Source organism: Dendrobates tinctorius, unplaced genomic scaffold, assembly GCF_039654945.1.
Source record: "Dendrobates tinctorius isolate UK_male_01 unplaced genomic scaffold, ASM3965494v1 ptg000235l, whole genome shotgun sequence".
Taxonomy (NCBI): domain Eukaryota; kingdom Metazoa; phylum Chordata; class Amphibia; order Anura; family Dendrobatidae; genus Dendrobates; species Dendrobates tinctorius.
Genome location: NW_027361902.1, coordinates 53,032 through 67,917, shown reverse-complemented (window position 1 = coordinate 67,917; position 14,886 = coordinate 53,032). Strand labels below are relative to the sequence as shown.

The following is a 14,886-nucleotide window of genomic DNA, read 5'->3' as shown; positions in this document are numbered from 1 at the left end:
CTTCCTCACCCTCCCTTGTCTGCTCAATAGAAGGGGAGATTCCCCACGCTCCCCACACTGCTCACTAGATGGTGCTGTTTCTGTGCTCCCTTCTCTGCTCACTAGATGGTGCTGTACCCGTGTTCTCTCCTCTGCTCACTAGATGATGCGAGTCTATCTCCTCTCACTCAGTCCAGCATTCCACCTCTGTCCTATGCCGCAGTGTGAGCATAAATCACACCCTGACACAGACCACACACCCCGCTCATACACGCTGCCACCACTCACCGAACACATGGGTGATGAGCCCCGGAAATACCACTACTATCCGCCAATCACCAGGAGCACACACTCTAAGGCTATGGATTCTTTAGAGCAACAAGGTTCAGACTTATCAAAGTTTTAAGCTTTAATATAAAAAGGTACAGTGCTTACAATAAAAAGATATAAAAATATGGAACTAAAAAGTGACATACAAATATGCAAAACAGTGATAAAACAAAAGGGAGAAACTTACAGAACTATCGGACTCTGCAGTCTGGTATTCTGTCCCTGAGGGAGTGGGGATATGAAATGGAGCACACCAGCTAGGCTGCCCCTCACTGTGAACATCATTTTTGTGTACAGGCCTAATTTATAGATTTACTCTGGAGATCAGATTTCTAGACCAGCCTCTCATGTTAATATTCTAATCCTTGGTTTGTGACTGGATTATGGCTATTTACCCATGAATACATTATTTTTCTCGGAACACTATTTGGGTGATCTTTCTCATAGATAGATAGTATCACACTTGGCACCTCTCTTCAAAAGAGTCAGAAGGTTTGAAATGTTTCCAATTCTGTGTGCTCTCAGGAAGCCCCTGAAGAGGCTGGAGACAGGAGCCTTTCTCAGGATAGCATACTGTATGTTGTGACCTTTGTGAAGAGCTGCATCCTGGAAACATATGCAATCTCCTTTGGGAGAGCTGCAGTCTAAGGACAGATGTTAATCCACTGCCGGTCATACATCCATACATATACATATTTCACTACAGTGCAGTTTTCCATGCTCCCTTCTCTGCTCAGTAGATGGTGCTGTTCCCGTGCTCCCTTTTTCTTTCAGTAGATGGTGCTGTTCTCCTGCTCCCAATTCTTCTCACTACATGGTGCTGTTCCTGTGCTCCCTTTTCTGCTCACTAAATGGTGCTGTTCCCGTGCTATTTTCTGCTCACTAGATGGTGCTGTTCCCATGCTCCCTTTTCTGCTCACTAGATGGTGTTGTTCCCATGCTCATTTCTCTGCTCACTAGATGGCGCTGTTCCCGTGCTCTTTTCTGCTCACTAGATGGTGCTGTTCCCGTGCTCTTTTCTGCTCACTAGATGATGCTGTTCCCGTGCTCCCTTATCTGCTCCCTAGATGGTGTTGTTCCCATGCCCATTTCTCTGCTCACTAGATGGTGCTGTTCCTGTGCTCCCTTTTCTGCTCACTCGATGATGCTGTTCCCGTGCTCCCTTCTCTGCTCACTAGATGGTGCTGTTCCCATGTGCCCTTTTCTGCTCACTAGATGGTGCAGTTCCCATGCTCCCTTCTCTGCTCACTAGATGGTGCCGTTGTCATGCTCATTCCTCCGCTCAATAGATGGTGCGGTTCCCCACGCTACCTTTTCTGCTCACTAGATGGTGGTGTTCCTTGCGTTTTGCAGCCTCTAGAGCTATCAGAAACCAGGGAAATAGTTTCTGCCCCCCAGTAACACGCAGACACGCTGTGTTCAGTCTCAAAGGTAAATTCGTAGGGGAAAATATAATGCCTATGCCGTCACCCTGTGAGCTTCGCAGCCAAAGATATGGCAAGGAGAAGCTGTTAATACCTTTTCAAAATAGGACGTCCTCCCGGGAACAGCCCATATGTGAGGTCAACAAAGGTGGGAGTTCCTAAATTTATGGGGAAACCATAGAACAGGAACAGCCACTTTGAGGGTGTTCAGAACCTGTGGGAAGACAACTAGCATCCATGCTGTGGACTGAATCTCTTCTTTGGGAACTCCCCTCCCCTTATCTACACGTCATACCTGTGACAGAGAGTAAGCTTCTTCTTTTAATCCCTTTTAATTGTAACCGTCTGTACATATTGTATTTTGTCTCTTTTTGTAATATCTTTTGCATTTTTGTAAACACTGCCTATATTTTCTGGAGTAAACTTATAAATTTACTAGTTTAGTTTTCCTTGCTCTATGACCGAACCGACCCGTACTCCACGCCAAATCATGCTACCGGTGGGTGGGTTCCTGACCCGATATAGGCTTTAGTATCAAACGAAGAACTGGTGGCAGCATAGCGACTTGGGGGTATTGGGGAACCCTGGCAGTGACGGATTGGGGGTTTATGTGTATATTCCCTGCCTGGGACTGGTGATACACACACCACCCTCACTGCAGAGTGCCCGATAGCCAGTACATGACAAGGCAGCCTTTCTGGCAACTACTTATCCTAAGTGCAGTTCCCTGACTGACCTGAGGATAAGGGGGCGCCAGAGAGCTGCAAGTTCATAACTGGAACTGAAAGTGGAAACAAAAGTTGTGTGGGTCATATCCATGACAACTGCTACAAGAGTGTCCCACCATCACACCGCACCACTATAAGAGCACCGCACCAAGAGTGCAACAGCGCCTGCTACAAGAGCACCGCACCGTGACAGTGCACTCACTGCTACAAGAGTGTCCCACCATCACACCGCACCACTATAAGAGCACCGCACCAAGAGTGCAACAGCGCCTGCTACAAGAGCACCGCACCGTGACAGTGCACTCACTGCTACAAGAGCACCACAGCATCACACCGCACCACTATAAGAACACTGCACCAAGCGTGCCATGCCGTACCTCTGCAAGAGTAACATAGTAACATAGTTTTGAAGGCTGAAGGAAGACCTTATGTCCATCTAGTTCAGCCTATTTTTAGTGCAGCTGTTCTGCATTGTTGATCCTGGGGAAGGCAAAGAGCCCACAGAGTAGAAGACAATTTTCTCCATAGGGAAAAAAATTCCTTCCCCTAAGCTGGGTCAACCATCTACCTATAATATTCTGTTATTCGTAACCTTCTATACTGTTACTCACAAGAAAAGCCTCCATTCCTTTCTTACATTCATTCAGTGAGTTGGCCATCACCACTTCCTCAGGAAGAGAATTCCAGAGCCTCACTGCTCTTACCGTGAAGAACCCTCTTCTATGCTGGTGCAGAAATTGTCTTTCCTCCAAACGAAGAGAATGCCCCCTTGTTCTCATCACAGTCCTTGGTACAAACAGTTCATTGGAGAGATCTCTGTATTGCCCTCTGAGATACTTGTACATATATATTAGGTCTCCCCTAAGTCTTCTCTTTTCTAGAGTAAATAGACCTAATTTTGATAACCTTTCTGGGTATTGTAGTGAACCAACTCCATTTACCCTTTCAAGTTCAGTAATGTCTTTCTTGAGCACCGGCATCCAAAATTGCACACAATACTCCAAGTGTGGTCTGACGAGTGATTTGTACAGAGGGAGAATTATGTTTTCATCTCGTGTCCCCAGACCTCTTCTAATGCATCCCATGACCCTATTTGCTTTGGTGGCAGCTGCCTGACACTGGGCACTCCAATTTAGCTTCTTATTGACTAAGATGCCTAAGTCTTTTTCCATGTCTGATTTCCCCAGCAGTTTCCCATTTAGTCAGTAATTGTAGCCTCTGTTTCTCCTTCCCATGTGCAGAACCTTACACTTATCTGTGTTAAACCTCATTTGCCATTTTTCAGCCCAATTCTCCAGTTTACTCAAATCTGTCTGTAGTTGCAAACTGTCCTCCTTTGTGTTAACTACCTTACATAGTTTTGTATCATCTACAAATACTGATATTTTACTGTGTCAGCCATCCACTAGATCATTAATAAATATATTACATAGTAGGGGGCCCAATACAGACCCCTGTGGTCCCCCACTAGTGACCTTGGCCCAATCTGAGGATGCCCCATTAATAACCACTCTTTGCCTTCTATCACTAAGCCAGCTACCTACCATCTACACACATTTTCCCCTAGCCCAAGCTTTCTCCTCTTACTGACCAATCTTTTATGTGGGGCAGAGTCACATGCTTTAGAGAAGTGGAGATAAATGACATCCAATGATTCTCCTGGGTCCATTTGAGAGCTCACATCCTCACCATCACATCACTACAAGAGCGCCATAAAACCACACCGCACCGCTACAAGACCGCCGCTTCCTGACAATAAGAATCAAACTTTTGCTCCCATGACCACACTGCCGTGATGAGCGATTAACGAGGTTGTAACAGCGGACAGAAAATATTTACAAAAAAACAGAAATACTACTTGGTCATGTGACCCCAGACTACACCCGCCCTTGCTCCCTCTCTCCTTCCCCCAGTGCTGGCTTTCAACAGTTTCTCTCACTGTTCCCCTCCTCCGTTGGTCCCCCACACATTCCCCCTCTTCACACTTCATCCCCATCTTTCACTCTATGGCCCCACTGGCGCCCTCTTACTCTCTGCCATCGGTCGCCCCCCCCTCACTCCAGGTCCCTGAAACCCGGTTCTTTTTCTCTAGGTCCCCATCGGTCCATTTCTCCTCACTCCTGGTCCCCGACGGCCCCACTCCTCACTCCAGGTTCCCGTGGGGCCCCCCTCCTCACTCCAGGTACTCGTGGGCACCATCTTCATTCCAGGTCCCCGAAGCCGGCTCCATCACTATAGGTCCCCATCGGTCCATTTCCCCTCACTCCTGGTCCCCAATGGCCCCCCTCCTCACTCCAGGTCCCTGTGGGGCCCATTCCTCACTCCAGGTCCCCGTGGGCCTCCCTCCTCACTCCACATCCCCGAAGGCGGGCTCTCTCACTGTAGGTCCCCATCGGTCAATTACTCCTCACTTCTGGTCCCTGACGGCCCTCCTGCTCTCTCCAGGTCCCCGACAGCACCCCTCTGCACTCCAGGTCCCCGAAGGCCCGCTCTCTTACTTTCTGCCCCCACAGCCCCACTTTCATTTTCGTGCCCCTCTCTACCCACTGTATCTTCTCATTGATTCTTGTCCTGGAGTCTCAGAAAAGTCCCAGCAATAAATCTGGTCCCCACTCCAGGGCGGTCTGAGTCACAGCGAGAGCTGCAGCCCCCAAGGAAGCAGAGATCCCCCCACACCGCCAGCTTTAACAGGGTGTTCTGAGACCGAGCAGGCAGCATATCAGACGGCTGGATCAGCTGCTGACGAAGCACAAAGTCCGGCCGCTGCCGGGAGCTGGAGATCGTCAGGGAGCGGAAGGACGCCGCGGAGATACTGAAAAACATGACAGGAGGAGATGATGAAAAGGGCTGAATCTGAACCCCAAAATATACAGAAAGGGATCAACTCAGTCTATGCACAGAGAGGGATCAGAGCGAGCATCACATCAGCCCGTGCATAGAAAGCGATCAGAGCGAGCATCACATCAGCCCATGCACAGAGAGGGATCAGTCCGTGCACAGAGAGGGATCAGAGCGAGCATCACATCAGCCCGTGCACAGAGAGGGATCAGAGCGAGCATCACATCAGTCCGTGCACAGAGAGGGATCAGAGCGAGCATCACATCAGCCCGTACACAGAGAGGGATCAGAGCGAGCATCACATCAGCCCGTGCACAGAGAGGGATCAGAGCGAGCATCACATCAGTCCGTGCACAGAGAGGGATCAGAGCGAGCATCACATCAGCCCGTACACAGAGAGGGATCAGAGCGAGCATCACATCAGCCCGTGCACAGAGAGGGATCAGAGCGAGCATCACATCAGCCCGTGCACAGAAAGGGATCAGATCGAGGATCACATCAGTCTGTGCACAGAGAGGGATCAGAGCGAGTATCACATCAGCCCGTACATAGAGAGGGATCAGAGCGAGCATCACATCAGCCCGTACACAGAGAGGGATCAGAGCGAGCATCACATCAGCCCGTGCACAGAAAGGGATCAGAGAGAGCATCACATCAGCCCGTGCACAGAGAGGGATCAGAGAGAGCATCACATCAGTCCGTGCACAGAGAGGGATCAGAGCGAGCATCACATCAGCCCGTACACAGAGAGGGATCAGAGCGAGCATCACATCAGCCCGTGCACAGAGAGGGATCAGAGCGAGCATCACATCAGCCCGTGCACAGAAAGGGATCAGATCGAGGATCACATCAGTCTGTGCACAGAGAGGGATCAGAGCGAGTATCACATCAGCCCGTACATAGAGAGGGATCAGAGCGAGCATCACATCAGCCCGTACACAGAGAGGGATCAGAGCGAGCATCACATCAGTCCGTGCACAGAGAAGGATCAGATCGAGCATCACATCAGCTCGTGCACAGAGAGGGATCAGATCGAGCATCACATCAGTCCGTGCACAGAGAAGGATCAGATCGAGCATCACATCAGCTCGTGCACAGAGAGGGATCAGATCGAGCATCACATCAGCCCATGAACAGAGAGGGATCAGAGAGAGCATCACATCAGCCCGTGCACAGAAAGGGATCAGAGCGAGCATCACATCAGCCCGTGCACAGAGAGGGATCAGATCGAGCATCACATCAGCCCATGAACAGAGAGGGATCAGAGAGAGCATCACATCAGCCCGTGCACAGAAAGGGATCAGAGCGAGCATCACATCAGCCCGTGCACAGAGAGGGATCAGATCGAGCATCACATCAGCTCGTGCACAGAGAGGGATCAGATCGAGCATCACATCAGCTCGTGCACAGAGAGGGATCAGATCGAGCATCACATCAGCCCGTGCACAGAGAGGGATCATAGAGAGCATCACATCAGCCCATGAACAGAGAGGGATCAGATCGAGCATCACATCAGCTCGTGCACAGAGAGGGATCAGATCGAGCATCACATCAGCCCGTGCACAGAGAGGGATCAGAGCGAGCATCACATCAGCCCGTGCACAGAGAGGGATCATAGAGAGCATCACATCAGCCCATGAACAGAGAGGGATCAGATCGAGCATCACATCAGCCCGTGCACAGAGAGGGATCAGAGCGAGCATCACATCAGCCCGTGCACAGAGAGGGATCAGAGCGAGCATCACATCAGCCCGTGCACAGAGAGGGATCAGAGCGAGCATGCTCACATCAGCCCATGAACAGAGAGGGATCAGAGAGAGCATCACATCAGCCCATGTACAGAGAGGGATCAGAGAGAGCATCACATCAGCCCATGCACAGAGAGGGATCAGATCGAGCATCACATCAGCTCGTGCACAGAGAGGGATCAGAGCGAGCATCACATCAGCTCGTGCACAGAGAGGGATCAGAGAGAGCATCACATCAGCCCGTGCATAGAAAGCGATCAGAGCAAGCATCACATCAGCCCGTGCACAGAGAGGGATCAGAGCGAGCATCACATCAGCCCGTGCACAGAGAGGGATCAGAGCGAGCATGCTCACATCAGCCCATGAACAGAGAGGGATCAGAGAGAGCATCACATCAGCCCATGAACAGAGAGGGATCAGAGCGAGCATCACATCAGCCCGTGCACAGAGAGGGATCAGAGCGAGCATCACATCAGCCCGTGCACAGAGAGGGATCAGAGAGAGCATCACATCAGCCCGTGCATAGAAAGCGATCAGAGCAAGCATCACATCAGCCCGTGCACAGAGAGGGATCAGAGCGAGCACCACATCAGTCCGTGCACAGAGAGGGATCAAAGCGAGCATCACATCAGTCCGTGCACAGAGAGGGATCAGAGCGAGCATCACATCAGCCCTTGCACAGAGAGGGATCAGAGCGAGCATGCTCACATCAGCCCATGAACAGAGAGGGATCAGAGAGAGCATCACATCAGCCCGTGCACAGAAATGGATCAGAGCGAGCATCACATCAGCCCATGCACAGAGAGGGATCAGATCGAGCATCACATCAGCCCGTGCACAGAGAGGGATCAGAGCGAGCATGCTCACATCAGCCCGTGAACAGAGAGGGATCAGAGAGAGTATCACATCAGCCCGTGCACAGAAAGGGATCAGAGCGAGCATCACATCAGCCCATGCACAGAGAGGGATCAGATCGAGCATCACATCAGCCTGTGCACAGAGAGGGATCAGAGCGAGCATCACATCAGCCCATGCACAGAGAGGGATCAGAGAGAGCATCACATCAGCCCGTGCACAGAGAGTGATCAGAGAGAGCATCACATCAGCCCATGAACAGAGAGGGATCAGAGAGAGCATCACATCAGCCCATGCACAGAGAGGGATCAGAGAGAGCATCACATCAGCCCGTGCACAGAAATGGATCAGAGCGAGCATCACATCAGCCCATGCACAGAGAGGGATCAGATCGAGCATCACATCAGCCCATGCACAGAGAGGGATCAGAACGAGCATCACATCAGCCCGTGCACAGAGAGGGATCAGAGCGAGCATCACATCAGCCCGTGCACAGAGAGGGATCAGAGCGAGCATCACATCAGCCCGTGCACAGAGAGGGATCAGAGCGAGCATCACATCAGTCCGTGCACAGAGAGGGATCAGAGCGAGCATCACATCAGCCCATACACAGAGAGGGATCAGAGCGAGCATCACATCAGCCCGTGCACAGAGAGGGATCAGAGAGAGCATCACATCAGCCCATGAACAGAGAGGGATCAGAGAGAGCATCACATCAGCCCATGCACAGAGAGGGATCAGATCGAGCATCACATCAGCTCGTGCACAGAGAGGGATCAGATCGAGCATCACATCAGCCCGTGCACAGAGAGGGATCAGAGCGAGCATCACATCATCCCGTGCACAGAGAGGGATCAGAGCGAGCATCACATCAGCCTGTGCACAGAGAGGGATCAGAGCGAGCATCACATCAGCCCGTGCACAGAGAGGGATCAGAGCGAGCATGCTCACATCAGCCCATGAACAGAGAGGGATCAGAGAGAGCATCACATCAGCCCGTGCATAGAAAGCGATCAGAGCAAGCATCACATCAGCTCGTGCACAGAGAGGGATCAGAGCGAGCATCACATCAGCCCGTGCACAGAGAGGGATCAAAGCGAGCATCACATCAGTCCGTGCACAGAGAGGTATCAGAGCGAGCATCACATCAGCCCGTGCACAGAGAGGGATCAGAGCGAGCATGCTCACATCAGCCCATGAACAGAGAGGGATCAGAGAGAGCATCATATCAGCCCGTGCACAGAAAGAGATCAGAGCGAGCATCACATCAGCCCATGCACAGAGAGGGATCAGATCGAGCATCACATCAGCCCGTGCACAGAGAGGGATCAGAGCGAGCATGCTCACATCAGCCCGTGAACAGAGAGGGATCAGAGAGAGTATCACATCAGCCCGTGCACAGAAAGGGATCAGAGCGAGCATCACATCAGCCCATGCACAGAGAGGGATCAGATCGAGCATCACATCAGCCCGTGCACAGAGAGGGATCAGAGCGAGCATCACATCAGCCCATGCACAGAGAGGGATCAGAGAGAGCATCACATCAGCCCATGAACAGAGAGGGATCAGAGAAAGCATCACATCAGCCCATGCACAGAGAGGGATCAGAGAGAGCATCACATCAGCCCGTGCACAGAAATGGATCAGAGCGAGCATCACATCAGCCCATGCACAGAGAGGGATCAGAGCGAGCATCACATCAGCCCATGCACAGAGAGGGATCAGATCGAGCATCATATCAGCCCATGCACAGAGAGGGATCAGAGCGAGCATCACATCAGCCCGTGCACAGAGAGGGATCAGAGCGAGCATGCTCACATCAGCCCGTGAACAGAGAGGGATCAGAGCGAGCATGCACACATCAGCCCGTGAACAGAGAGGGATCAGAGAGAGCATCACATCAGCCTGTGCACAGAAAGGGATCAGAGCGAGAATCACATCAGACCATGCACAGAGAGGGATCAGAGCGAGCATGCTCACATCAGCCCGTGAACAGAGAGGGATCAGAGAGAGCATCACATCAGCCTGTGCACAGAAAGGGATCAGAGCGAGAATCACATCAGCCCATGCACAGAGAGGGATCAGATCGAGCATCACATCAGCCCGTGCACAGAGAGGGATCAGAGCGAGCATCACATCAGCCCATGCACAGAGAGGGATCAGATCGAGCATCACATCAGCCCGTGCACAGAGAGGGATCAGAGCGAGCATCACATCAGCCCATGCACAGAGAGGGATCAGATAGAGCATCACATCAGCCCGTGCACAGAGAGGGATCACAGCGAGCATGCTCACATCAGCCCGTGAACAGAGAGGGATCAGAGAGAGCATCACATCAGCCCGTGCACAGAAAGGGATCAGAGAGAGCATCACATCAGCCCGAGCACAGAGAGGGATCAGAGCGAGCATCACATCAGCCCGTGCACAGAGAGGGATCAGAGCGAGCATCACATCAGCCCGTGCACAGAGAGGGATCACAGCGAGCATCACATCAGCCCGTGCACAGAGAGGGATCAGAGCGAGCATCACATCAGCCCGTGCACAGAGAGGGATCAGAGCGAGAATCACATCAGCCCATGCACATAGCGGGATCATTGCAAGCATCACATCAGCCCGCGCACAGAGAGGGATTAGAGCGAGCATGCTCACATCAGCTGATGCAGAGTGGGATCAGAGTGAGAGCTCAGATCAGACTGTGCACAGAGGGGGATCAGAGCGAGCGCTCACATCAGACCGTGCACAGAGAGGGATCAGAGCGAGAATCACATCAGCCCGTGCACAGAGAGGGATCAGAGCGAGCATCACATCAGCCCGTGCACAGAGAGGGATCAGAGCGAGCATCACATCAGCCCGTGCACAGAGAGGGATCAGAGCGAGCATCACATCAGCCCGTGCACAGAGAGGGATCAGAGCGAGAATCACATCAGCCCGTGCACAGAGAGGGATCAGAGCGAGCATCACATCAGCCCGTGCACAGAGAGGGATCAGAGCGAGAATCACATCAGCCCGTGCACAGAGAGGGATCAGAGCGAGCACTCACATCAGACCGTGCAAAGAGAGGGACCAGAGCGAGAATCACATTAGACCGTGCACAGAGAGGGATCAGAGCGTGCAAGCACACATCAGACCGTGCACAGAGAGGGATCAGAGCATGCAAGCACACATCAGACCATGCCAGAGCGGGATCAGAGCGAGCATGCACACATCAGACCGTGCACAGAGGGATCAGAGCGAGCATGCTTACATCAACCCGTGCACAGAGCGGGATCAGAGCGAGCATGCTTACATCAGACCCGTGCACAGAGCGGGATCAGAGCGAGCATGCTTACATCAGACCCGTGCACAGAGCGGGATCAGAGCGAGCATTCTTACATCAGACCATGCACAGAGCGGGATCAGAGAGAGCATGCTTACATCAGACCATGCACAGAGAGGGATCAGAGCGAGCATGCTTACATCAGACCCGTGCACAGAGTGGGATCAGAGCGAGCATGCTTACATCAGACCATGCACAGAGGTGATACAGGAGCTCCAATGTCATTCCCAACACACATAATATTTTATCTTCGATGGAAAGACGCTCTGAGGCAGCTGAGACTTTCACATGATGTATTTCTGTTACATTTTGTGATTAGCACAACGTCTAGCTGTACTGCATGTAAGGTGGGGTCATTGGAAAACAGGAGAGACCACCCACCCATCCCGACAACCCCCGGGCCGCCCCATCCCGCCATCCCCATGCCTACCTTTTCAGCCGCTGCAGAGATGTCGGCCGCTCCAGTTCAGATGGGGGAAGCGTCCTGAACAAGCTGTAGGTGCGGGAAATCAGCGTCTCATATGGGAACTTTGAGGGGATCTGTGAAAGGAGCAGATGGACGCTGGGCATGTCACAGTCTGCATGGAGGACCTCCGACTCGCGCATCAGCACCATCTGAGGACAGAACATGGAGATACGAGTCATGTGACCCCCGGGCTGCACCAACACAGGTCAGGACCAAATAATCATCCAAGATATATGGTGATGTAGAGATAGTCCCAGTGCACAAGAGTCATCATTCATTCACCCCAATAACCCCCCACACCGAAAACAACACACAGGGGCAACCTCAACCATACACCCCCCAATGACCCCACCCACGAGCACCTCAGTACCTGTGCAGCACAACACACCGGGGCGCTCATCCATACACCCCCCCAATGACCTCCTCCCCCGAGCACCTCAGTACCTGTGCAGCACAACACACAGGGGCGCTCATCCATACACCCCCCCAATGACCTCCTCCCCCGAGCACCTCAGTACCTGTGTAGCACAACACGGGCGATCTCATCCATACACCCCCCCAATGACGCCATCCCCCCCCGAGCACCTCAGTACATGTGCAGCACAACAGACAGGGGCGCTCATCCATACACCCCCCAATGACCTCCACCCACGAGCACGTCAGTACCTGTGCAGCACAACACACAGGGGCGCTCATCCATACATCCCCCCAATGACCCCACCCACGAGCACCTCAGTACCTGTGTAGCACAACACAGGGGCGCTCATCCATACACCCCCCAATGACCTCCTCCCCCGAGCACCTCAGTACCTGTGCAGCACAGCACACAGGGGCGCTCATCCATACACCCCCCAATGACCTCCACCCCCGAGCACCTCAGTACCTGTGCAGCACAACACACAGGGGCGCTCATCCATACACCCCCCAATGACCCCACCCACGAGCACCTCAGTACCTGTGCAGCACAACACACAGGGGCACTCATCCATACCCCCCCAATGACCTCCACCCCCGAGCACCTCAGTACATGTGCAGCACAGCACACAGGGGTGACCTCATCCATACACCCCAATGACCCCCACCCACGAGCACCTCAACACCTGTGAAACAACACACAGTGGAGACCACATCCATACACCCCCAATGACCTCCACCCCAAGCATCTCAGTACCTGGGCTAGGGCTACTTAGGACATCTTTAGGGTGATAATTACTGATTTGCTATAGTTTGTTGTCTTTTGTGCGTTTATCTTTTATTAATTTCCATTTTTAAATATATATAATAAAGTTAATAATTTTGAAAGTTTTGATGTTTGATGACTTTATACTATATACAACATTCTTCTGGGAGGTAGGAGGAGGAATTATCTCATTGTTCGACTGTTCATTTAACCTGCATATTTTCTCCAAGGTTTTGTAGAATAATCAGCTGCAGGACTGGTACAATGGGTAATCAGCAGGCATACAACATATTAACAAATATTGATTGTTCAATTAACCTGCACCTTTATCCCTCAAGGATAGAAGAACGATAAGCTGTAGAAGCTGATACAATAGATAGTCAGCAAGCATTCAACTAATCAACAAACATTAATTCATCCTACAACTAAAGTCAACGTTCAGGCTCCTATGAACCATAGCTCATGTCCCTAGGCATAATTTGTCTGGTGTAATTAAGAGTAAACGCGGTGTCGTCACATCCCTCCATCTTAATTAGCCAGATGTGATAGGTTTCTGATTCACCTTGACTTCTTGGTGATAGTCCATCAGCATTTGTTTCAGCACAGACACAAAAGTAAGAGGTGTCACCTTCATGAAAATGAAACTTTGTATCATCCAGTTACCTCAAAGCATATTCCATGTCTTCCTTGCGAATAAACTCCACAGTCCTCATGCAATCCTTGTGCACATGAGCATAGCAGACATCTCCAGCTTCTCTCATGATATTTCAGATAATGCCAACTCCTTGATGGGGGAAGCCCTAAGACGAGGACTCTGTATGCAGATCACCGGTAAGGTGGTCTGTTCCTCTTGAGGGGTCCTACATATCTATCATGATCCATGCTAGATCAAGACTGATATAAAGCACAGGTAACCTTTTTTTTTTTCTTAAGCTGTGCTTAAGTTTGGTTTTTGCCCCGGTGGCCATTAGGATTATTGCACTGTGGTGTCTTTCGTTCTAAATTTGCTCCCCGCTGGTGGTGAGCGTCATTGCACTCTGGTTTCTTTAGTCAGTGCACATGATTATAATGCAGGTGTGATTGCTCTGGCTCTGCTATAAAAGAGTCACAGGTGTTGCAATCAGTGTTGGTGATGTTCATTTCAACCATCCTTGGTGGAGGAAGGAGCTGGAGAGCGTTCCTTGCAGCACTGTCTTAGCCCTGGTGTGGAAGGAGTCAGAGGGGATTTCCTTGTCGCTCTGACAGAGCTTGGTGGCAGCTATTCAGGAGGAGAGCTGCATTCTGGTGGTGGACTCTGTTGCCAGGAGCAAGTGCAACAGAGTAAAGCTAAGTGGTGTTTCCCTGTTTGTGTTTTTCCTTAGTGTGTATTAGTACAGCGGTGGGGCCAGTGCCTGCGCCACCCAGCTCCCTAGCAAGGGATAGGTGTAAGGTGTGCTAGGGCGACAGGTTCCTGATCGGCACCCGGTGCGGAACCGGCATAGGGAACGTTAGGAGCATTAGGGACACTGACTCAGGGGCGTGCAGGAGGTCTCCACTTCCCCTTTCCCTATCGCAGGGCCCACCGTTGTAACTTTTTCCCCTTTCCCCGTGCCTTGTTGTAGTACCGGCTGGCTGGCTGTGTCACACAGGACAGTATCACGTGCCGCGTCTTGTAGTTTCAGTTACCGGCCTGTGGGTCGCGTCACACAGGATGGGTCATCGTGACAACATCCTTCCCGTTGCCTGGTTTGACCCAGGAACCTTCACATGCAACCGACAAGAACCAAACTCGTAACCATTGCGTCCTAACACAGCGTCCTCTGCCTTCATCAGCTTCCAGGAACCAGAGGATGCAAACGTGTGACACCTCCTTCCCCACGATTCTTACACTCAATGGTATGGTTCCGCCCGCAGCGATGGAACAACTCCTCCAGCACCTTCTTCCACACATCCGCTGGTAACCTGCCCACGTAAATTAATATAACACAATTTATTCCATGGTGCTTTACATGTGAAAAGGGGTGTACATAATAAAAAACAAGT

The 14,886-nt window shown here is 51.6% G+C and overlaps 1 pseudogene; it reads right to left on the bottom strand.

Annotated features, from left to right (window-relative positions):
- Positions 1-370: 370 nt before the first annotated feature.
- LOC141060353 (TBC1 domain family member 20-like) overlaps positions 371-14,886 on the bottom strand; it is a 37,632-nt pseudogene continuing 23,116 nt past the window's right edge.